We start from the raw sequence: 25,190 nt of genomic DNA, 5'->3' as shown, positions 1-25,190 counted from the left end.
GAATCATAGCAAAAGCAAAGGAGATGCCAAAGGAGAGATTCTTGCCAGTGACCAGCCGCCGAAGGCCCTGTCAGTGTGCTCAGCAGACATCTCTGTGCCCTGTGGCCTGAGGACCGTCCACAGCACCCCGGGGCTCAGTATCTAACAGTAAGAAGAGTGCCTTAGGTTTGCCTGGTGCTTCACCCTGGGTAACTGTTAACAGGTATGACATCTGCACCAGAACCTTGGGAGAAAAGTTTGACTCTCTAATCATCTTACACCGTGAGGAACATAATTCTCAGAACAGTTTACTAAATCAGAGGCTCCCCAAATTGACCGATCATCACAATCATCCGAGGAACATTTGACTCCTGTTGGTTCCCAGGCCTCAATCCTGGAGATTCTGGTTAGGTAGGTCTTTGGCAACTCAGTTCCCCAAATAGCCTCATGTGTAAAATTCTCATCTTTAAGGACAGAAATCCAACATTATCAAAAGAGGTCTCGGGTTAGCTCCATTTTTAAATATTAGCATCCATTAGCTCATTCAACAAGTAACACTGAATGCAAAGATGGTAAGGGTGTAGCCTCCGTTCTTGGGGACCTCAAAGTTGAGTGGCTTTATGGAATTCGTAAAACGTCACTTAGGTGGGATACAGGCCATGACCGAAGAGAACATGGGTAGAAGAATCTGAAGGGGGAAGGTGGAGGAGGGGATTGACAGAGCAGGGGCTTTGGGCGTAGGCAAGGTGTCAAAGCAGATAAGGTGGGCCAAAAAGGGCAGACTTGCCCATGTCATAATTCGTGTCGAATCAATTCTATATCACATTCTCTAGCGCGTGCACGTGCACACACACACACACACACACTCAGTCTTTGTAGCTTATGCCTCATCAGTGTGCTTACATAAACAGAAGATTTGGGGGGAAAAAGTAAAAATACCAAACACTTATCTACTACTTAGTATGTAATAGACCCTTAAGGCAGTTTACACATATTGACTCATTTAATCCTCACAGCAATCCTCTGAGGCAGACACCATTACTATTCCATTATACAGAGGAGTGAACTGAGGAACAGGGACGTTAAGAAGTTTGCCTGAGGTCACACAGCCCAGTGAGTGATGACCTTTGAATCTGTGCCCAAGCTCCAGCCTCTCTGCCGGTGACCACTGCCATGCTCCCTTTCTTCTCTCACACACATGGTTTCGTTTGCTGAAAGTCATTTCCCTCCCACCCACCCCTAAGTTTTGACCTGATTATTGGATTCAGATAGAATAGGTATCTCAGAGGATGTAATCACAACAGGCTTGCTCTATCAACTTCCTGTTTGCAATTAAATGCAGACACGCTACAACAACAACATCAATAATCCCACTAAGGAATTAGAATGTCTGAACTGACACTTAAAAGTATCAGGAGCCATCAGCTTTCTGACAGCTAGGATAGGGCTTTAAAATAATACCTGCCTGATGTTTGCCACAAGGCCTCTCCTGAGAGTCTGTCACAGGATCCTGTCTGTAGATCCTGACTCAGCGATCTACATTAACCTAAAGAAACGGTGACAATAAAAAATGTAGGCAGGCCACCACCACATGTCCCTGAGAGCAGTCAGAGAATTCCTGATTAAACTGGAGAGCACTACGAGGTGAGCCATGGTCTTTGTTCTTACTCTCGAAAATTTCCCAGAATGTGTAAAATAGCTGTAGTCATGGCCTCAGGCTTCCTCTGATGTTCACATTGCTGTTTAAAAAAGGATTTTGTAGCCAACCATCCTTTTCAACATGTTTTCGTTTGCCAAGCTGAAAATTACAAAGCACAAAAGTTGGGCAAAATAATAAGCACACATAACTCTACACTGACTGTCTTTTTATTCAAGAGGAGAATGTTTCTTCTCTTTTTCCAAACTAGGGCAAAGGCAGGTGCCACAGTGTATTGTGAGAATCAAATGAGATGGTGCATATAAAAGAGCGTTGAAAGCCTTGCACTAATTACTTGGTCACCCTCCAGGTCAATTACTGATTTGGTCCAAAATGAAATCCTCCAACGTGGGGCCCGTTAGGATGATGCTCTTCCCCATCTCTCGGCACGGCTGCTCGAGGCCATAGAGCAAGCCAGGTAAGCACCTGAGGAGTTGGAAGGTGAGAAGGTGAGGGCATTTAGGTGGGGCATTAGGTTGCATCCTCTCTACCGGGAGGAGCATTTGCACCTGTCATTTCAGGTGCAGATCTGCAGATCAGATCCTCTCTCAAAGCCTTTTACATCAGTGGTGGATGATTGCTTATACTCACACTTACTGACAGGAAGTGTTATTAATGGGGCAGTTTTACACATTCAATAGAAAACTATTTCATAAGTGGCGCCACATGCTGCCAGAGGGGACAAAAATGAAAACATTTTCATTCAGGCATTGCCAAAATATACTCAAAAGTTAAAAAAGTGAAATTTTACGTGGATTGGATATAGGGATACATAAGAAATGATGGAGATCCTGTCTCCAGGAGAAAAGCATCTCCCTGACAGGTGAGGATCCAGGGGGAGTTGACTGTACTCTGGAGAGCATTCCTTCTTCCCAAGAGTCCTTGTGAGGCACCAAAGGACACTTCTCCATTGGGAAAATGAGGACAACATTACGAGTTTGCAAACTGCTTTGAAAACTAGATTAAAAACATAAATGCCTATAGGACATTCAAATAACACATTGTATCAGGCCTATTTTTTTGTGACTCTATTGGGAAACTTTTATTAATATGTTCAATTTAAACACAAATAGCCACCTCATTGATCGTTAAGCACTTGAAAATCCACCACGTATAATTTTAGCCAGATTTCTTACCAACCTTCGTGTAACCGCTGTAGGGAGACCACCTCTGAACTCCAAGTTCAGTCCCTCAAAGGGATTAAATCTTAACCACACCATCACGTCGACCGCTTGGGCTCATCACGCTCGGTGTCATTAGCATCTGTTTAATATGGCAGCTGATGCCTTGTGGCCCCCTGCAAATGGGGGCGAGCAGAGCCTCGGCGAGAAGTGAATTATAATTGCTGGCCGCGGGGCTCTGTGGCGCTGTGTGTGACAGCGGCGAGTGGGGAAAAGAGGAAAGCATTAGAGAAGGTCTGTTGTACTGATGAAGTAGAATTCCTAGAACACACTGTGCTATCAAATGAGATTTGGCTCCACAGTGTTGGGAGCAAACAATGGGCTCAGTAGGCCCCAGCATTGGTTGCCGCGTATATTCTAGCTCCTTTAGTTGCAGCTGCCTTTCATTCAGGGGAGCAGGAGCCGCGCTAGAGAATGGAAAGGAGGGGGTGTATTTTTGGGCCAGAGAAATCCGGAGAGTAAGATGTTAGGGAAAAAAAACCTAGAGAATTTCAACCAGGATGAATACAATGATAAGTTGTCTTCTCACACTCAACCAAGTCTGTAATTTTTTTGGATAAACAGTTACAGAAAGGACTAGTAAAATGTGTCCAGCCTCTTTAGCTGGGTTACTATAGAGCATGTTTTAGAAAGAACTGGGCGGAGGATGAGTCTTTCTTGGATCTTTAGCTCCGGAAAGGGGTGGGGAAAAGGAGGCTTTAATGCATGGGGGTGGGAGTAGGGGCTGCAGAGTCTGAAGCGTTAGGGAGGGTCTCTATTCTGGGTCCTCATCTGCATATGAGCTGAATCCAGGGAATGCAATGAACAGTAACATCAGAAAAAAAAAAGTTCCAAATCACTTATTATAAAACTACATCCTGGGCTTCCCTGGTGGCGCAGTGGTTGAGAATCTGCCTGCCAATGCAGGGGACATGGGTTCGAGCCCTGGTCTGGGAAGATCCCACATGCCGCGGAGCAACTAGGCCCGTGAGCCACAATTGCTGAGCCTGCGCGTCTGGAGCCTGTGCTCTGCAACAAGAGAGGCCGCGATAGTGAGAGGCCCCCGCCTGCTGCATCTAGAGAAGGCCCTCGCACAGAAATGAAGACCCAACACAGCCAAAAATAAATAAATAAATAAATAATAATAAAAAAAAACTACATCCTGCTTTACAAAGAATTGTCTGTCAGTCTCCAGATAGGTAATATTCTGTTAGTAGTAATAAGCCAGGATATGAGTTTGTTCCCAAATTGCAAAATGGAGAGGAGAGAGGCGAGAATTCCTACTCAAAAAGTGCCCGAGGCACTAAAAGACAGTTTGACTGTTGAAATCAAAGACAGTTATTGTAGCCTGTACAAGTAGGAACAACTGTACCTAATTATGAATGGGGCATTGTCAAACCAGTTTGCCCCTGAAATACTAACTTTAACTTAGTTTTTTAAAAATCCATTTTATCGGGCTTCCCTGGTGGCGCAGCGGTTGAGAATCTGCCTGCCAGTGCAGGGGACACGGGTTCGAGCCCTGGTCTGGGAAGATCCCACATGCCGCGGAGCGGCTGGGCCCGTGAGCCACAACTACTGAGCCTGCGCGTCTGGAGCCTGTGCTCCGCAACAGGAGAGGCCGTGATAGTGGGAGGCCCGTGCACCGCGATGAAGAGTGGCCCCCGCTTGCCGCAACTGGAGAGAGCCCTCGCGCAGAAACGAAGACCCAACACAGCCAAAAATAAAAAAATAAAAAAAAAAAATCCATTTTATCCAAAATATTTGAACAAAATTATGCTGCAGCTATTACTAACCAGGTACAACCAGAGGTATGAAGTGCACACATTCTGTTTGAGGGTTCACATGAAGGTAGTAGGTAATAATTTTTATAAAGTATGTGTTCAGAAAACACTGCATAGAAACCAAATTTGTGGAGAAAATTCTGCACTCTTAAGACCTGCTTTGGTGGGTGGTGAAGTCCAAACAACCCTGATTTGCCCACCTTCTTGAAAGGTTTCGATTCTTAAGCACCTACATACAAGCATCCATACACTCAAAGCAAACACTAAATATCCCTTGTGGAGGTTTGATGTCACGGAGCCCAGGAACCCAAAATCCCTGAGTACGGAAAAAGCTGGGTTTCCCAACAAGGCCTCCTCCCTAAGCCGGGAGAGGCAGGCTTGGACCTTGGGATGGTCACAGCAGATCCAGCCCGTTCCTGCCTTATTTGTTCTGATCATCAGGAGGGTGCCAATTAGCGCCTATTTTGATGACAGTTTTGTGTTGTGAACATCTGTCCACTAGCATCTGGCTAGGGCCCAAGTCCATTTCACAAGAAACACCAAACAACTGTCAGATGGTCCTGAATTTGGGTGAATACCAAACAAACACAATCCTCCCTGCCACAGGGGAGGACGGCCAGCGTTCCCATCATCCATCATTTCGGGAAGTACGCAGCCTCCAACACATCACCTAACTCCTGACCGGCGGCTCCCTTATTTTTGTGAATTAGGCTTTGCCCACTGGAGCAAGTCCTTAGAATGGATAAAGCCAGAATTAACTTGTGTTTGCTTGAGAGCTAAAGATCAGCTTGGCCCTTGTGTTTATTCTTAAATCACTGAACCTCTTTTCTGTCCTCTCATTGCACCCCGGGGAAGTAGGGGTGAAGGCTGGGTTGGAATAGGGAATCACTTTCCAATCCAACTACTTTGCTGTTCAGTACTTCAGTTCTTGGGTTTTGCGGAAAACAAGCGTTTAAAGCCAGTGAATCAGTTTGACACTTTTAGCTTATTGGTGTATGTAGTTAATGCCATATATACCTTAAAGTTTTGTCGTATAAACTTTTTGTATTTACACATTGATTTTGAGTCAGGTTAGATTAACAGAGACCTTTGGGCCCTCTTTGAAATATCGTGATTCCAAATATAACATTAACTACAATCTAACACAGAAAACTCCCTCAGTGTTATTCCTTTGGAGTTCCTACGTGGTCTGTTCCCAGAGTGCAGGAAGGCTTGTGGCATAAGCCTGATAAACACAGACCCAACAAAGGCAAATTAATGCCAGACCCAACAAAGGCAAATTAAAATGGGATCAAAACCTATTCATCTAACATCTACTTAATATTTTGGAATTATCCAATAGGATCTAATATATAATATAGCTCAATGCATATTGTAGGTATGTGCTAAGTATTTCCTAAATAAAATGAAGGAATGAATGATTATTCAATCAACTATTTAAAATCAGGCTCTGACACAAAGAAGTACATAGAGAAAGAGACAGAGACAGAAGCAGGCAGAAAGACTCATCTGTTCACTATCGTCTTGTAATCATCTTGTCTTTTCAGTTTTAACTTACGTGCCAACAACCATGTCCTCCTGGTGACATGAAACACTGAATTTAGCCAATTCTATTAGGAGAACTTGGTGTCAAATTATAATAGATAATTTTTATTGTGTGCTTACCATGTACCAGCCATCATTCTGGTACATATGGTCTCATTCAGCCATCAGAATTGCTTTATGAGGTTGGCACTATTAGTATTTCCATTTCACAGGTGAGGAAAACAAGGCCCAGAGAGGTTAAGTGGCTTTCCCAAGATCTCACAGCCAACAGAACAGTAAACTCCAGAGCTCATACTTTTAACTCCTTCATCATGTCACCCCTGTAGAAGGAAAGTTGACTCCCAAATGTAATTTTAACCCTCAGCTTCATTCTGTGTGTTTCTAGCAGTTATGGGATCTTAGTTGTTTTTCCTGATCTTAGTCTCAAAACTTTACGAAATCATCATCATTAGTCAACGTTTCTATCAAATTCATGTCAGTCACTCTACTGCTATGAGCTGGATGTACCTGGAACGTTGTAACGTTACCTCCGTAACCCACTGAGGATGCCAACATTACACATGCAAAAAGATAGCTACCGAGACTGAAATTTACTCTCTCCACTTACTGCAGACTCTGGAGTGTGCTTACTCTTCATCTGAGAAAAAGCAGAGCTGGCACTACTGTCAGAAAGTACTTAATGCCACAGTTTAGGCTGCAGTGCGTGCTTCTCTTCTTAATATCTTCAGAGGATAATCTATAAAGTGCTGAGATTTACTCTTTGAAGGTCTGTAATAGGATAGTGTATTGAAGTTAGAGAACTCTTCCCTGAGGGCTAATTATGCCACGGACTTGGAGGTGAGGCTATCTGGTCAAACATCTCCCACCCAATGGTGGTTAAAAATTCTTTCTTGACATTTATAATTTTAATTTAAACTTACTAAAGAAGGTCTTTTAGACTTATTTGACAGAGCTTATTTCATCGTATATTGTTCTTTTGCATGACATAAAAGAAAATATAAGTGAACTTAATTGGATAATGCAGTCTTAAAACTTCTTGTTCGGTGTTTAACTCCTTATATGGGGTTGGAATTCCCAGTCACGAGTGTGTGTGTTTTTCCACACCATATTGTCCTCTTTGCCATCAAGAGCTTTGGTGATGGACACATTTAAATTTGTTCACCACCTTTCAAAGCAGGTATCAAACTTCTTAACACTATTTAGAGACAGTGACTGGCTGGGCTAGGTTAGCTGCTAACTATCAGTAGATGGTAAGAGGCTCTGTATGTTTTTTCACCTTTCCTGGAATCTAAACAAAAGTAGTTGTGTTGATATCAAGTAACACTAGAGGGCAGCCTGCAAGTTAGAAACTAAGTAATCCTACACCAAGCAGTACTTTGGCATAGCACAATAGATAACAGCAACTTAAATATGGTGTCCCCGTGTAAAAAAAATCATCAGATCATTCTTTAATGTTTAATTTGAATGTGCCTTTAGAAGAAGACTTCAAAGCAAACCACTTCATAAACGTTTTCTCCCTTCTAGAAACTCCCTTATTTGTTAAAGCCCCCTGAAGATACTTGATGTTTCCAATCCTGTTTTGTTTCACTTCCGTTATTCAACCTCTTTTTAAAATGTAAAACAAACTTTATTATGGAATAAAACTTTCCTGTTAGAAGGTTCATTTAGAAGCCTCTGAAATAAAAATGCACTGTGAAGGGTAAAGACAGAATATCCATCTTTTTAGGGTTCTTTTTTATAGCATAAATATTAGTTATTTTCAACTATTAAAGGTCTTTGGAGGATTCTTGTGGACAACTGTACTGTACCAGTACTTATCTAAAGGTTGAAACCATAAAACGAAATCTGTAATACCTCATTCACCTATGTATTGAAGGTTTATTTCTTCCTAAACAAAATATTACTCAACACATTTTTTCTTCTACTACAATAAGCAGTGTTCAATTTTAGCATAATGCAGCAAAAAAAAAAGGCCTAGCTGTCTGCTAACACTGTCTTATTAAATAAACAACACAATTTAGCTGTTATCTGTGTTTTGTGAATTACGTCATCTGTAACATTTCAGTTGCACAAGGCAACTTAAAGAGATAAACACTGGTAAATATGCCCAAGGCAGGGTGAGGAGGAGAGAGGGGAGGAAGGGACAAACACATGTACATTTAGTTTCAGAATTCAAAGACTTGCATAAAGTAAAACCGTTCAGAATGAAAAAAATAGGAAACAGGTGGCTCGATCTAGGCCTTGATTGTTACAGGAGTGAATCACGTGCTCTCGCTCCTCCTGCACTTTGTAGCCAGTTTTTATAGATACACTGGACGGTGCTTCAGTCTTTCTCATTATTATCCACCTCACATCATGGTATTAACCTCCCTAATGTTGGAGAAAGTGGTCCCAGCTGTCAGACCAAATGCAACAGTGTAAATGCTCTTAATTTTAAAATCTTTAGCACTCATTTTACAGAGCTGGGTATGAGCACAATAGAACTAATCCCAGGCTTTGGCGTTTGGCTTCTTATGTGTCATTTACATATGGTTTATGATAGCTGTTAAATATTAACTATTTTGTCTGTAAACCTGGGTTCCTGTCTTGGCCAGTGCCACCACGATCCACTCAGCTCCCCAGACGTGACATCTTGGAACCATTTTTTTTTTTTTACTACTTCTACCCCCTTACCCCACACGTCCAACTGGTCCCCAAGTTCTGACGGCTGTACTTTGTCAACACACCCAGAATCTGTTTCCTTTTTTCCACTCACAGTGCTAGCAGATTTATATTTCTACAACACAACATCTGATGACATCATCATCTTGCTGAAAAGCTTCAACTGCCTGCAGCTCCAAGTCCCACCTCTTCAGCAGGGCAGAGCCCTCCACAGGCTGCTCTCCGTTCCTCTTTCTGTCCGCTGGGCTTTCAGGCCACATCACCAGTCCTCAGGAGGCCCCCTTGCTGCTCTGGGGCCAAATCCTGCATTTCTCTGCCTCTGGCCTTTGCTCCTGCCTCTCCCTTAGCCCCACTGCTCTTCTGCCCCTTGCCTCCCACGTACCAAAATCTCACTCATTCTTTAGAAGCAGCTGAAATGCTTCCTCCCCAGCTGGACAGAGCACTCCTTCCTGTCCTTGGCATCCTTACCACTCTGCTTTGGGGATGGAGAATAGTCAGACCTCAGACACTATAGTGATTTTTTGCAAATCTAACTTCCTCGATAGAATGTCAACCCAATGTCTGGCCTTGAATCGGTATGCGGTTAATCAGTAAATTCTGAACTAGGTCATCATTGTGTCTCTGCAGTATCTAGAACTTGCCTAGAGTAGGTGCTAAACATCTATCTGCTGAATTAAATGGAACTGCTGCTTTCACTAGATCCAGCAGCGTGGACCAGAGGAGTAAAATGACCTTGGTCAGTCGGAAGATCCATTTATGTTGAGCCATCTGGTCTACTTTATTCCTTGCTGAAAGTGTGTTTCTGTTTCATAGGCGCAAGTTGCAAGCCCCAGGAGGATATTCCTGCCGAATATCTGGTTCACCCCTCTGTCCCTCCAGTTGTACCCTGCACCAGGGTCAAAGTTTCCACTTTTATGTTACTGTTTATTTTTATCCCTACTATAAAACAGGACTAGAATCCTAAATAACAACATCCTCCATTTTTCAAATGATGTCCTTTCGGATGACAGACTCAAGGCCCTAAGAGCTGCTGGAGACAATGACCTGTAATAGCATTCCACCCAGAACCAGGAGTTTAGGTCTCAATGGCAGTGAACCCTCAGGTGAAGTCCTCGGAAAGCTACTTCTAAGCTTGTTTCATGGCAGTAGTCAATCTGCATAGTAGGCATAATGTAAAAAAAATCTGCATAGTAGGCATAATGTAAAAAATCTTCAGTTGGAAGACTGTAAATTGTTTTCAAAAATTTGTAAAGTATTGAGTAAACCGTACAATGACACAGAGCATAAAAAACTCAGATTCAGAAGGCTGGGGACCTTGTCTCAAGCCCTTCCCTTACCAGAGGTATATACTCTTAGGCCAGTCATTTGACCTCTCTGAAGCTCGGTTATCTCGTCTTTAAATTGGGCATAATAATATCTGCCCTGCCTAACCCAGGTTGTAATGATATTAAATGAGGTGATGTTTATAAACACACTTTGAAAAATATAAGCACTATATAATGAGGTCTTTATTAGTAGTAATAACACCGTTAAATACTGTTGACGTTGATCATCACCACTAAGCCTGATTTCTAAATCTGATACGGGACTTGGCAAGACTCCTTCCTGGGCAGAGCAGTCCTGGGTTTGCACCTCACTGCTGTAAGCCAGTCTGTCCTCTCCCAACAAGGTGCCATCCTGGGCAGGCCGGCACTTGAAACACAGGCAATAAGAAACAATGAAATATGCAAATGCATTATGATTACTTTTAATAGAACGAGCCCTCCAGTGAAGACTGGGTATGGCTGACAACAAGCAAGAAAAGACATTGCTCCAGTCCTATGTTGGAAACCTTTGCAAGCTCTGCTCAGAGGAATTTGCATTTCAATAGCAATGCGATAATGTCAAGCTATTCACAACATTGCAAAGCCTTCTCTTGCACACCTGGCTTGGGGAACTGGAAGTGGCTGTTTTCTAACAGCGGTGGCAATTATGTTGTCCTTTTCATTCTTGGGAATGGATGTGTTTGGGCAGTATTCACAGGTCTTGTGTTCTGGACATGACAAAATATGAAAACGAAAGCTCCACACTCCAAGATCTCCCAGGAGAATTAATTAATCAGCATATTCAACATGTTGAACTTCCCCTCATCACAAATGAACGGAAACACCTTGTAGATAAAAGTTGACTTTTTAATAGAAAACTTTTCCCTGTACGCTGAACATCGCTTTAAAAAAGAAAAGTATCCAAAAGATGTTTGTTACCTCCCTCTTGGCTACATATGAAACTACTCTGTTCTTTCTAGATGACACCAGTAGCACCTCCTCTTGTCTGGGCAAACATGGGATCATGACACTGGGTTGACGTAATTTATATTAGAAGTAAAACCATACTGCATGCAGCGGGACAACCATCTTGCCAATTATTTCAGATAATCACTACCCTAGAACACAGTACAGCAAATAATACCAATCAACTTAGGTAATTTCTCATTAAGACGCTTATAGATCAGTAAGCTTAATTGTAAAAGCTAAGCATTTATAATTCGCAAGCACAAATTATGCTAAACTAGACAGGTTATATGCTACTAAGAGTTTCGTATAAGGTGCAAAATGATTATTCACTCAGCAATTTAATTTATAAGTTGGCATGAATATGCCTAACTTTCATTAGGCCCCTCTAGTTAAAAGTTGAACGTCAGTAGCGCATTAACATTACAGTTCAGCTTCTTGATATCTGTTCTAAAACTCATGACACGGGAAAAGTACTGTAAATCAAAAGTAAGGCCTGTTTCTCTCCAGTGCCTATAGTGCTCTGGTCGTTACGGTTAGCGCTCGGTAAAGAGTACTTTTAGGCAAAGGAAATACCACCTGGTCCAGTATCCCCAGCATAAGTGGCTTTCATTTGAAAGAATTGGGGCACTGCTCAAAGTCCCATTCAATCTGTGGAAGGCATGGCCTCGAATCCAGCTAGGAGCCAGTATGTATCAACAATTTTGATAGGTAAGTTCCTTTAAAATAAAAAATGATTCCTCTGAAGATTCAAAACACTCCGCATCACTTATAAATTTCAGCTGTTCCCCAAGTGATATTTCATTCTTTATATGATCATTCTGCAAATGATACAGAATCACATTTCTCATAAAATAAGAACCTAGTATGGTTTGCATGGCAAGATAATGGAAGCATGTTCAAGTCACCGCTGTCTGAAAATGTTCCAGCAAAATGCAGCCTCCGAGGCATTGATGCCTTGGAGACACCCAAAATCTGTAATCAGAAATCATTAATTAAGGTTACTTAAAGTCTACATTGTATCTGACTGACAGCCTCACAAAAGCACTGCTTACTTTTCTTAAGGCTCCAGTGTGCAATGTCGTCTCTGACCAGGTACCAAAGAGTAATCACAACCTTGTCATTGTCGAGAGGACAGCAAACTGAATTCCCACAAACTCTTCTTCGAACAAAAAAAGCTTCTGATATGAAATATTAATCCCATTGTCCTCCCCACTCCATGCTTTTTTTTTTTTTTTTTTAAACACCTATCTTAAAAGAATACTCTAAAACAAGCAGGACCTATTTTCTGACCCTGCCGAATAATCAGGGGTCCCTAATACTGAATTTACAAATGGATATTTGCTTTGCAGAGATATTTGAGGGGGAGGTGGGGGAGGGCTGGGGGGATAATTGCAGCCTATGGGTAAGCCAGACCACATGATCAAAAACTGCTGTGACACTTAAAAGTGTTTCTCCACAAGGAATTCCTGTGCCCAGAAGCCTGGTGAAGCCAGTAGCAATTAAGGCCATGTTATCCTTTTAATTTACTTCAAATTATTGGCCTCTAAGATCAATCATTTAGTGTGGTTGAGTAAGGGAGGGGTCAATATAATAGGCACGTGCATTAAAAATCTTTGTTGATCTTAAACGAAAATTTTGGCAGGCTGGATCTGGGGAAATTTAAAACGGCTGCTTTGAAGCTCACCCTGAAATAAAAACTAGTTATTTTCTAGTTTAAAAAAAAAATGACTTATTTTCTAGATTAGGCCCATTTGTAATGAATTCAAGGTTTTCTTCTTCTGAAATCGCCTGGATTTTCAGTTGCTGCACTGCATGTCCTGAATTCAGTGCTGTTTGCTTCAAGTGTGAGATGGTTTTATTTTATGTTTTAAGTTACAAAGGAACTAAATGGCTGGGCTTAGACTGATTGAAGTCCTTGGAAGTCCACTTGAGAAATGGGAACTGAAACATTAAGAAATGTACCAGTATCTGTTACACAAGGCCACCTTTACCTAACAAAGGAGAGTTGTGTTCTTCACCACACACGAAGCACATAAGTCATGGGGTGCGTGTGTCTCCCTCTTGGAGCAATTTACTCCTCCAGATCTTTTCTTGACTAGGTCACATGAGATGTCCACCACTGGAGAGCTTTTTCCTCATCAACCCGAAATAGCAAGATATTATACTTACAGGAAGAAAAAAATGCTCAGACACTCAAGAGCTGGCAAAACAGTAGACCTTTGGGCCAGTGTTGCAAAATGCAGTCAAATGGTCTCTAGCCCTTTAGTAATGTGTGTCGAACCAAAGAAAATAAAGGTGAAACCTGAAGGAAAGCACAAGTGTTTACATGGCCATACCAGAGCACAACATACAACACTCGTGGGGTCATTTTATTTATTTAGCCATCTGCAGAGCCAAAACCAAGTTATGAAACTGAGATTTGAGCGAAGTCAGGAATGGCCTCATTTACCTCCACGTTTAGAGACAGCCTTAATGAAGAGTTCGTACCCTTTGGCTTTCTTGTCGAAAGATGAAACTGACATCAGCCCCCGGACTGTAATTTTTTACCAGCAAGACTGAGTAAGAGGCAAATCCTGGAGTAAATATCAGCTGGATGTGCACGTAACAAGGTCCAGAGAGACCCTCTCAGAAGTTGCCTCTTTTAATCCAACGCTGAATTATACTAGAAGCAGTTTTCAGTGCTTTCAGAAGACCACGACTGCCAAAATCACTGCAAGCCTCGCAAGCCTAGTATATCTCAAACCTTTCCCAAGACATCCCAACACTATCTGAGGCCCTGAAACTATGGCAACCGAATAAGAAAGTAGCCTCCATGATTAATAGATGAAGATCCCAGCGACAGTGTCTAGCTAGGGCCATCATTCATGATGCGAGAAGAATTAGCACAGAATCCATCTCAGAAACCATTAACAAGTATTCTTATAAAAATCCACCCAACTGCCATTCTGCTACCTGTACTCCAGTGTAGAATGCTGTAAACAGTTCGGTTTCTAGTTACCGCTCACTCTGCAGAGATGAAAATGTTTTTAGTAACTCAGATGCTCACGTTTTTAGAATAATGAAAGGCTTAATAGGCTGCTGTTCCACCTGGGTATCTGAGGCCTAAGAACAAAGGCATTCAAACACCAAAATATGTGAATGAAGTCAAGTGGCTCTCAGGGTAAAAAGGAGGAGAGACAGTTGTTGCATTGTTCTGAGTGTTTTTTGTGGAGTGCAGTTTTTCATAAAGCATTCCATTTTCAGGAAAGGAACGTTTCCATTCACCAGCTCCATCAGTATTCTCTTACTTTCCTCATTCAAGGACGGTAGGAGTCTGGGGGTGAGGCAAGCCCTAGAGTTGCTGCAATATTAATGAAAAGATTGAATACGCTCCTGAAAAAAGGACTCAGGAATAGGAAAAAGGAAGGAAGAATAGATCCACAGAAAGCCTGGCTTTAAAACTCTCATATAACATTAAACCACAATTAATATATCCCAGTCCCTCAAATGCTTATTTTCCAATGGCATGTTTTCATTGTGTTCAATGCCAGATCCTGTTCTGTTCTATAAATGCTTCAAATCAAATCATGGCCAGAGGCCTGGTCTTAAACACGTGGGAGGGCAGAAGGGATAAGAGAGGGGTAAATGGCATCAATTTTAGAGATTCTTCCGCTAAGGTTTTTGAATTGGCTTGGATTCTTTGAATTAAAGTTTCTGCAGATGGCAATTATAGGTTAGTTGGAAACCACTAGCAAGCGCTGAGTCATTAAATGAAAGCCTCAGGTCTCAAGGCTGTATGTGGAAATACCTATGACTAACAGTACTTTCAAAGCAACAGTCGCACACTGGCTGCTCTGCAGGACCTGGTCCTTCAGTCTTTGGGACATGTGAATTGCTGATTTATTCCCCTCTCTGTCCTCTTTCCACTTACAAAATTGAAGAGAAAAACATTTTCCTAGATGAAAATAACTGTAATTCTAAGCCATGGAGGGATTCCTGTTCCTTCAGAGGACTGCAGTGATAATATTGCCCCTTTTGCTGTGCTTTTGAGGAGTCAGATAAGATAAGAAAGTGTATGATTATCATTTGAATCAAATTTCAGGTTGTATAGCAATATATCAGCAGTAGAGTAATCGCTGTCTCCACTGGGGTCAGGTGACTATTTCCTGCATTTGGTGGGGAAGGTAGTGGTTTGCTTCTGCGTGGAGATTCAGGTGCTCCCAAACTGTCACTGTTTCAGGCTTGGCCAGGGAAGACTGACCTGGCAGATATGGCCACCATAAAGACCCTCATGCGGTAGTCCCAGCCATAGCCTCCTGGAGGAGTTGATTGACAGCCAAGCTTCTCCCCTATGACAGGTGTGTGGTCCTTGGGGTCAATTCAACTCATCCCTGAACAGTCATTATGGGCAGCTCTAAGATTCCAAATGTGGGTACTCTCAGACTCTTTAGTGGGTGCAGACTGTGTATTTTGCTTACGGTGTGAATGTTCCTTTCCAGTCCAAAGGTGTTTCCTTTGCATCATCTCTTTATGTTACAGATTTGTAAGGCCATTTCCTTTTGTACTCTCCCCACCAGGGTAATCTCCATGACAACTGTCATCCAAATAAAAATAACACTTTATATTTAATGAGTGTGTGTAGTGTGTCAGGCATTGGGCCATGAAACTTACAGATGTCATATTTACTCTCCTCGACAACTGTAATACAAATGTAAACCGTAGCATTTTACAAATGGAAACTGAGGCAGATAAGTAACTGGCTCAAAGTCACACTATTTGTAAATGGCAAAAAATGGGATGCAATCTGTGTTGTGTCTGCCTAAGATGTGTGACCTCTGCATCACCTCCAGAGCTGTCTACAGCCCTCCCTCCTACAGTCCTTCCACATTTTTAATAAACTTATGCCACAAAATCTAATGAATTTGCCCTGTATTTGGTGGGGAAGATAGTAGCAAATAGCAAAGATCAAAACTTCTTTCCTCCTACTCCTAGTTCGCCCTGACGTGTCTGTTCTATGTTAATGCTTTCACTGACATGAACTGTGTTAGAACTTACCTGAGCAAAAACAACGCTCTTACTTGTTTTTTTATAATGCCTGGCAGAGTGCCACTCCTATGACCTTGCCCGATTCACTGGTCACATTGGAAACAATCACTAGTTGACACGGTTGGCATCTGATTCATAAAGTTGCCATCTGTACACTACGTAGATTGTGCATTTTCAGTGAATTTGAGGCTCTTATTTAATTTCATAATGTGGTTTACATTAAAATGACATCAACACAGTATAATCTTTCTTTTATGATTTAGAAGACAATGAAGCAGGGTCTCTGCTAGGCCTGGGGTCTCGGGAGCGGAGGAAGGAGTTAGCATCAAACTTTTCAAATTTCCAGAGTGCATTTTTTTAAAATTAATTAATTAATTATTTTTTGGCTGTGTTGGGTCTTTGTTGCTGTGTGCGCAGGCTTTCTCTAGTTGTGGCAAGTGGGGCTACTCTTTGTTGAGGTGTGCAGGCTTCTCATTGCGGTGGCTTGTCTTTTTTGCGGAGCATGGGCTCTAGGTGTGTGGACTTAAGTAGTTGTGGCACGTGGGCTCAGTAGTTGTGGCTTGCGGGCTCTAGAGCACAGGCTCAGTAGTTGTGGCTCATGGGCTTAGTTGCTCCACAGCATGTGGCATCTTCCCAGACCAGGGCTCGAACACGTGTCCCCTGCATTGGCAGGCGGATTCTCAACCACTGCACCACCAGGGAAGTTCCAGAGTGCATTTTATATTTTACCAAATACAGTTACATTCATGATTTCATATTATTCTCCCAGCAGTCCTACTAGATAGAAAGCATAGGTTTACTATTCACAATTTTTATTTAAAATAATGCAGCTTGAGAAAAGTTAAGTGGCTTGTCCATTGTAGTGAGTCTGGAACTCAGGTCATCCAACTCCAAGAACAGGGTCTTCAACAACGCTTATCACTGCACTGGGACAGGATAGAAATGTGGGTTAATGGGCATACTATTTCCTCCTGGTAGGAAGTTGAATTTTATTTTATTTAATAAATTTATTTATTTATTTATTTATTTTTGGCTGTGTTGGGTCTTGTTGCTGTGTGCAGGCTTTCTCTAGTTGTGGCGAGCGGGGGCTACTCTTCGTTGCGGTGCACAGGCTTCTCATTGCGGTGGCTTCTCTTGTTGTGGAGCATGGGCTCTAGGTGCGTGGGCTTCAGTAGTTGTGGTGTGCAGGCTTAGTAGTTGTGGCTTGCGGGTTCTAGAGCGCAGGCTCAGTAGTTGTGGCACATGGGCTTAGTTGCTCCGCGGCATGTGGGATCTTCCCGGACCAGGGCTCGAACCCGTGTCCCCTGCATTGGCAGGCGGATTCTTAACCACTGTGCCACCAGGGAAGCCCCAGAAAGTTGAATTTTAAAAACTACTATTAGCAAACTCCAAAAAAGCAAGAAGGTTCTGTGGCCAGGGGTTAAAATGCAGAACAAATGAGTCCAAGGTCAAAAGCTCAGTCTCCATAAGTGCTGGCTGTCTTCTTAGCTCTGTTTCTTAGAAGGCTGATTCTGCCTAACTCACATTCCCTCCAGCTTCAACCAGGTGTCCCACAGATTTGTGCTCTTGGCTATAGAAGGGGACTGACTGGATGTGAGTGTGGGAATGAGCAGGCGTCAATCCATCACGAAGACTGGAAAAACAACCCAGAGTGAACGCCCCACTGATGGTGCATGAAACACATCACCTATGTACATGGAAGACAGTGTTACACACACACACTCATGCAGGCAGAGAGGCGTCTCATTTGATGGACACATATCACAGAGAAACAAGAGCAGGCAAAAGAGATAAAGACTGGTTGTTTGCAAAAAGATTCACTCTTCATTCATTCAACAAATACTTGTTATGAAAGCGCTGTGATGTGCCAGGCACAGGTTTAGGGTGCTGGAGATAACAGCAGTGAAAGAAACATAATGGCATTATGTCTAGCAGAAGACAGAAAATAAATGAGGACAACAGACAGTTTGTCAGGATGTGAAAAGTGCTAAGAGGAAAAAAAAAAAAACCTGAGGCTGTCCACTGGGGTAAGGAGTGTTGCGACAAAAGGGTGAAGTAAATATGATCAGGAAAGGCCTCACTGAGAAAGTAACATGTGAGCAGAGAACCTGTAGGAGGAGAGGAGCAAATCCTGCAGCTCTCTGGGCAAAGGACCGCCCCACGCCTTGAAAGGGCAAGTGCAGAGAGACCCTGCAAAGGGGCCCAGGGGGAGCACGCCCAGCATAGTCAAGTGACCCCAAGGAGGAGTGGAGGTCAGAGAGGTGGGGACCTGAGTGCAGATCATGTAGAGCCACAAAGGCCATAGAAAGAACTCTGGCTTTGACTGGAACATGATGGGAAAGCATTTGAGCACATGTAACCTGATCTGTAAAAAAAATATATATATATATCACTTCAGCTGCTGTGTTGAGAAAAGACTGTAGGGGGCCAAGAGCAAAGCCCGGAGACTAGCTGGGAGCTGAACACAGTAGGTTCCCCAGCAGGAGGAGATAGTGGCTTGGCCAATGTGAGGGCCACCGAGGTGGAAGACCTGGAGGGAGTCTGCATGCTTTCTGAAGGTGGGGCTAACAACATGGCAGCTAGAATGGATGCAGATACCAGAAAGAGAAGAGTCAAGGATGACTCCTGAGTTTTTTGGCGTGAGCAAACTCAAAGGATGGAATTGCCATTTACCAAGATGGAGAAGATGATAAGAAAAGCATGTGTGGAGGAGAAAGATCCAGAACTAGGTGTTTGGAGCATTTGGGTTTGAGATGTCTATTAGATTCTACCGCCTGTAGGCATTGTGTATATCAGAGATCCAGGAGAGAGGTCTGGGCTGAGGGGGTTATTTGGGAAACATCAAAGTATTGATACTTGTATGTGACGTTCTCCATTAGTGTTGTCAGAATTAGTCTAATAAAAAGGTTTGCAAGATCTCATCTGCTTCACAAAGCAAGACACCCTTGTGTATAAACTATATTGTAATAGTCCCACGCTGAGAAGTATCCCGAGCTCCCTTCTCCCCTTGAGGTTTGTGTGGTATGACATCTTACTTGCCCATTTCAAAGGGATTAAATGCCTCCCTCCCTTCCCTACCTTACCACATCCCCAAGAGGCAACTGTGTGGTTGCCAGCAGAGAACAGCTCAGTTGCTCTTACAGTACGTTTTAAGGCAGAGGAGAAAAGCCTTCACTCTGGAATAGAAATCTCTCAGAGACAACTTGGCTCCAGGGCACCCCAAGAGAGTGGGGGGCACTGATGCGGGAGGGCCCAGCAGGATGCTTCCAGGTTTCCCCTTCCCCTGGAGATGTGTACACCCAGGGAACACTCGCTGTGGGACGAGGGCAGTGAACTGTCGAAACTTAAAGCCTGTGTGCAGGGCGGGCGGCAGTGCCGAGATACGTGCAGGCTCTTCCACCGTCGCAAACGGCAGATGCCTAATTAAAGCATTTGCAATTAGTTTGGCTTGTTCTGTGATTCCTTTCTGCAAACAAATATGATGGGAGAATATATTAGCTCTTGGCAAGTCTAGTTCTAAAAAAACTTTTTCTCCCATGATTACTCTTTTGTCCTGCTCAGAAAAAAGCTGAAGCACTATGTACACATCCTGAAGTATCTGACTTACCTCCTTGTCCAAAACAGGATTTTTCCTTCCATTTCATAAAGGAGTGCAACTACCCATTGGCCTTTAAAGCATGAGGATTTATTTTGAATTTAATACAAGTTCTTAATTTGGGTTTCTTATTTTTATTCAATGAATGTAACAGTCTTCCTAATTCTTGCCATCCTTCTGATTCAACACACTTGGCAATGTTATCCACCTCCTCAAAATGCAAATGCTATATTTTTTTAATGATGGGAAAAGCATTCACTAGACTTCGAAAGAACTCGAGGGGTGAGTGTTCGTGTGTGTGTCTCTGTGTGTGTAAATAAAGAGTTGCACTTATTGCCACTTTATAATAACCACTTACTGGAAGGCATAGATTTTCTTTTGCACTGTAGGGGGAAAAAAGCCTAGGTCTACTCTAAGTGGAGAAATGTGAACCGTTTGGGACTATTTCTTTCATTTATTCATTCAACATTTACTTGAGTTTCTACAGTGGTTCTTATGAATTTTTAACCTATTTAAACTTGGATGTTTTATCCAATAAGTATATTCTGCAGGTAGCTACTGAGATCATGATTTTGGGTGTCTGTTGAACATTTACATATGTGGATTATATGCATTATGAGAGTGTGGCCTATCTCTAAACTGTGATAACTGCAAAACAGAACACTTTAGGAAGATTGTCACCAAACAGTGTCAATAAGAAACATGAACTAGAATGCCTTTTTATATCAAGTTGAAAAAAGACATAACACAAAAAAGAGGTTTAAATCTGTTGGTCATTCATTTCTGCTTTCAGATTGGTTTGCAAAGTGCCTCATCTAAGAATGTCCTAAACCCAAAATAATAACAGAGAGTGGGGGGTTACTCAAGAGTCAATAAAAGTCACCATATAAACAAGCATGGGTAAACCAAATTCAAATAATTAGTGCAATTATTTTTTAACAGATGGTTTAGGTTAATAGGTGGAGACACAGTGTTGCCACTGTAGTATTTAAGGTTAGGTTAATAATTAACTTTCGTGCCTGGAGTAGTTTAATCAAAGCTTACTGTAAAAACTGCTCCATGCAGACTAAACAGGGTATTAAAAAAACCATGCAAAATACTTGCAATCTTGACCTCCGGTAGTCATTTGGAAAAGGTGTGAAAAATAAGATGTTTTCATTCAGAAATGTGCACTAGTATTTTTACTTTGGGGAAAAAACCTTAATAAAGGGTTCACATTATCTGGAACCAATAATCTTCTCCCTGCCATGAGAGTGGCAGACTGTGGACTTCAGATGCCCAAGATGTATGTTGAAAGGAAGACCAGACAATTATCAGGATTAGAGAAAGGCAAGGCAAAGGCACTCGACCTTCGTACCCGGAAAGACTTCAGAACTAGCGCTGAGGGGCATTAAATAGCTTTCCTGAGACCTGCTGGCAGAACACTGTAACAGGGTTAAACATCTTTTCAGATTCCAAGCAAAGAAAGTTGGGCGTACATGTGAGAGAGTGTGTATGAGTGTGTGTCTTCGCGCGCCTGTGTTTTAAACCTTTCATGGATCACATTCAATTGCAACTTGATTTTCATTCAGCCTAGGCAGAGAGTGATCCCACTGTGGCCGTCCCTGGCCACCACATTCCCAAAGCAGACGCTTTCCTCCCAAGGACCGACGCGGATTGGTAGCGGGCCTGCCCCCTGCAGTACAGGCAGGAGGCGGCCCCTGGAAATGCTCGCCTTGGCCGTGAAAACAGCGGTTCCTCCCCCGCTCCACGCACACCTGATTCCCTGCTCTGCCCCTCCTTGAACACCCGCCGGCTGGAAAACAGCGCGAGGGGTGCAGGAGGCTGGGATGCTGAGCTTGGAGCCAGCGAGCCCGGGCCCGTGTCCACACGCACCCGCGCGCCAGCCGCTGTCCACAGTGGCCGCACCAGCTTCCTGAGTGCTGCGCTGAACTTCCCCTTCTCGCCCCTCCCCACGCCCACCCCTTGCTCAGTTGCTTGTGAGACTGGGCCAGCAAGTGCAGCGCCACGACCGCAACCAAGCTGACCACCGGCCGGCGTGCCACTCTCCGAAGGGCCGGCTCCTACCTCCTAGCCGTATTCTGGGCGGTTCGCCCGCCTCCCTGGGGGTTCCGTTTCTCGCAGGCTGCACATGCTGAGCCCCAATTGTGTAGTGCCCCCCACCCCTGGCCTTCAGAGAAACTTTCCAGAAGCGCCTGGTCGAGTGACCCCGCGCTGGGAAAAAAGGAGGCGGCGCTGGGCGGAGGGGCGGCGAGGGAGCGGGAAAGAGGAGTCCTGTTTCCTTCCCCCATACCCACAAATCCAGGACTGTTCCCTGGCTCCCCCTGTACCGTTACGGTCGTGGGAGGAGGGAACGGATCTCAGGATCCTGCTTTGCACCGTGTAACACGGTGGGGAGCTGAGAAAAAAGCGGAGCATCTGGGGAAGAGACACTTCCCATCCCAGCAGGGTCGTGCAGAGTGGGTGGGCACTGTCGGGCTTGCTCCCGAGCGCCCCACTGCCAGCGAAGCAGCGCTCTAGACGCAGCAAGTAGTCCGGACAATCCAGAACCTGGGGCCCGGGCAGAGCTCTCGTCTGGTTAGCAAGCACTGAGCCATCTCTTGCCTGGTCTTCTCACCCTTCCCCCTCTCGGGAAACCACCTTTCCAGAGAGGGGCCTCGTAGATTCTGGAAGACGGCACAGTGGGCGCCAGTCCCGGCGTGGCGGGTTCTGTGCTTGAGGGGGACGCAGACGCGACGGATGCTGTCTTCGCCGCCCAGGAGGGAGCTGCGGCGGGGAATAGGACCCAGGGCGGGGGCGCCGCGCCACACTGGGAGGAGGCCACTCGTTCGAGCAAACAAAGCCCGGAACCTCTGGTGCCAGCGTCCGAGGGAGCCGGGATGTCACCAAGTGGTAGGGTGCGCGAGTGCCAGGGCCATTACAAGTTTCCCGCACTCCACTGAGCCCAGCCCAGACCCCGCACCGACAACAAAAGATTCTCTTTGCTTCCCCACCGTATCTGCGGAACCCCTGAACCCAAACCTCGTGCCGAGCGAAAACAGCGCTCTTCTACCCAACCTCCTCCAGCCCTCGAGGGCAGAACCCCTTCCCCTGCCTTCGCACCAGGACCGGGCACTTCCGAGAATCTCACCCTTTCAGGGCTTCTCTCTTGCCTGCTGGCCCGAAAGTGAGGACGAGCCCCCGGGTACTGCACACACAGCCCAGGGCCAGGGAGCTCTCCGCGCGGTTGGTGTCCCGGGCGGCGCCTGGCGTGTGCGCAGCGCGGGTGGGGAAGCTCGCAGCACGGAGCCCGGCGGTCTCTGGGGCGCAGGGTGGAGAGGAGCAGCGGGCAGGGCTCGCGACTGCTCCCCCAGGGCCGGGCAACGCTCGGGAGACTGACACAAGACAAAATAAAACGCAAGCACCACAAAGCCGAGAAAGGGCGTGCGGACCGCGGCCCCGGGACCCGCAGGAGGGAGCCAAGCCGCCCGGGAGGTGGGGCGCGCCGAGGCGCCCCAGCCGTACCTTTTCGGTGCATCGACGGGCAGGCGGCCGGGGCTCGGAGCGGGCTGGTACAGCTTGTATCCCATTTAGTAATCCATTATCGAGGGGATCTTTCCGGGCCGCGAGCTGCGCTCTCTCCTTCGCAAGCCTTTGTCATTCCTACATGTGTGCTTGTCTTTTTGGGGTAACAGTCGCGGCGACTACTTTCTGGGATGCAAACGCGCTGTATTCATCTCCAATGACAGGCGGAGAAGGGGAGAGGAAGAAAGAAAGAAAGAAAGAAAGAAACCAACAAGAAAGGAGTAAATGTTCAAGAAACTCTTCTCCAAATCCAAATTCCACTTGGATTCCACTCCGGCGATCCCTTCGGTGGTGTCTGCGCCGATTAACAAGTCATTTCAGGGTGGGGGGGCGGGGTGGGGGCTGGCGCAGGGGTTCGCCCTCTAGCCCCGCTCCACGGCTGGGAGCGCTACGCCGCGGGTGTGGCAATGCTGGCCGCAGCCGCCGCTCCTAAGCGGACATCGCGGGCGGGCGGCCCCGCGGAGAAGCGCCGCTGCTGCGTCCGGAGCGCCTGGGCAGCCGAGTGCGCGGGGAGCGGAGTTGGCTGCAGCCTCACCCCGTGCGGCTCACTACTCCTCTGTCACCGGAGAGGCCGCCGCTCCGGGGCGGAGCCAAGTCCCGGACTGGATTGCGCAGAGCGGACTCTCCTCCTGCAACCCCGCCTCCTTTGGCTGGCGTCTTCTCCGACCCAAAGGAGAGCTGCGGTCTATGTGTGCGAACGCTAGCGAGCGAGGCGGAGAGACGGAGAACCTACGCGGTTTGGCCGCAGGTGGAGCCTTGGACCGGCTGGCCAGCGCAGCTTCCTTCCACCACTATTCCCGGCCCCGCCGCGCGCTCGGCCGAGGTCCCCGCGGGGGCGACGCCGGCAGAAGGCCACCCCTTGCCTCCCCCACCCCCGCAGTTGCTCTAGCAAGGGGAAAAAAAAAAAAAAAAAAGAATCCCAGACAGCATTGCTGAGCCCTGCCAAATCAGAAAAATTAATAAAAATAGACGTAGTGAAGGAGCGAGTTACAAGAAAGGATTTCATCGATTTTCTTAAATGGAAAAGTTTTAAAGGATGAGGGTAAGTGAACGGCGAACCTTTCTAATTCTGATTACTGTATCAAGAGGTAGATTCCAGAAGTGATGGATGCTCTGCGCCCCCAGATGAATTGGATAGAACCCGGTGCGCTTAAAAATACACTTCGAAGATACGAACACAGCTATTAGTTAACGTCCGTACAACACAACACGTTAATAAAGCATGTTAAGTAAGCAAATAAACTATAGTGCAAAGGATGCTGTTAACAACGAAGATCTGCTTTTAAAGTTAGAAAGTGTGTAGGCTGTTCTTAGAAGTAACTATGTAAACTTCAGAAATAAGACACAGTTCCAATGAGAATCCAACAGCTTCATGGAATAAACAAATCGCAACTTCTTCCAAGGCGCTTTTGTTACCATTAGAAGAAGAATGGCAGGCACAGCCTTCCTCCTCCGCTTGAAAGTTCAGTCGCCAAAAAAGCCTTGCTGTTACAGGCTTGGGCCCACTGGGCAGGCCACACGATGTCCCCCCTCCCCCGGCCGCTGCGCGCTCCCCGCCTGCTTGCCCCGCAGACTGCGCACGGTAGCACGTTGCTCCCCGAGTGGGCTTCTCACTTGGTTTGGATCGTAGGCTCAGCCTTTAAAGAAAGTAACACGGGGCGGCCAAGCAGTTCTCCGATCAATATTTACTAGTCATGGGGTCGGCCGAGAAAAGCATTGGGAAGGAGATCAGGGTCTCAGTCGCCCTTAGGCCGAATGCCTTCATGTAAATGCAGTAGAAACTGCACCTGTTCCTTAATTGGGGCTAGGGCCACTAATAAATCTCCCCCCCCCCCTTTTTTTTATTACCGTTCCTACATGGAACTAGACTACATACAGGCATCTGCTAATGAGGGCTCACGAAGAATAAAA

The 25,190-nt window shown here is 45.2% G+C and overlaps 1 protein-coding gene across 2 annotated transcripts in view; it reads right to left on the bottom strand.

The window, feature by feature from the left end:
* Nucleotides 1–24,389, bottom strand: part of SEMA6A (semaphorin 6A) — a 128,314-nt gene extending 103,925 nt beyond the window's left edge. For both annotated transcript variants that reach the window (XM_082455730.1, XM_082455729.1), the window contains exon 1: nucleotides 23,220–24,389. The gene's annotated coding sequence lies outside the window, so the exon portion shown is untranslated. The remainder of the gene's footprint in view (nucleotides 1–23,219) is intronic.
* Nucleotides 24,390–25,190: the final 801 nt, after the last annotated feature.

The sequence above is a fragment of the Balaenoptera physalus genome (genome assembly GCF_965194825.1).
Source record: "Balaenoptera physalus genome assembly, chromosome: 3".
Taxonomy (NCBI): Eukaryota; Metazoa; Chordata; class Mammalia; order Artiodactyla; family Balaenopteridae; genus Balaenoptera; species Balaenoptera physalus.
The sequence above is the reverse complement of the archived record's forward strand: the minus strand, read 5'-3'. Positions and strand labels throughout refer to the sequence as shown.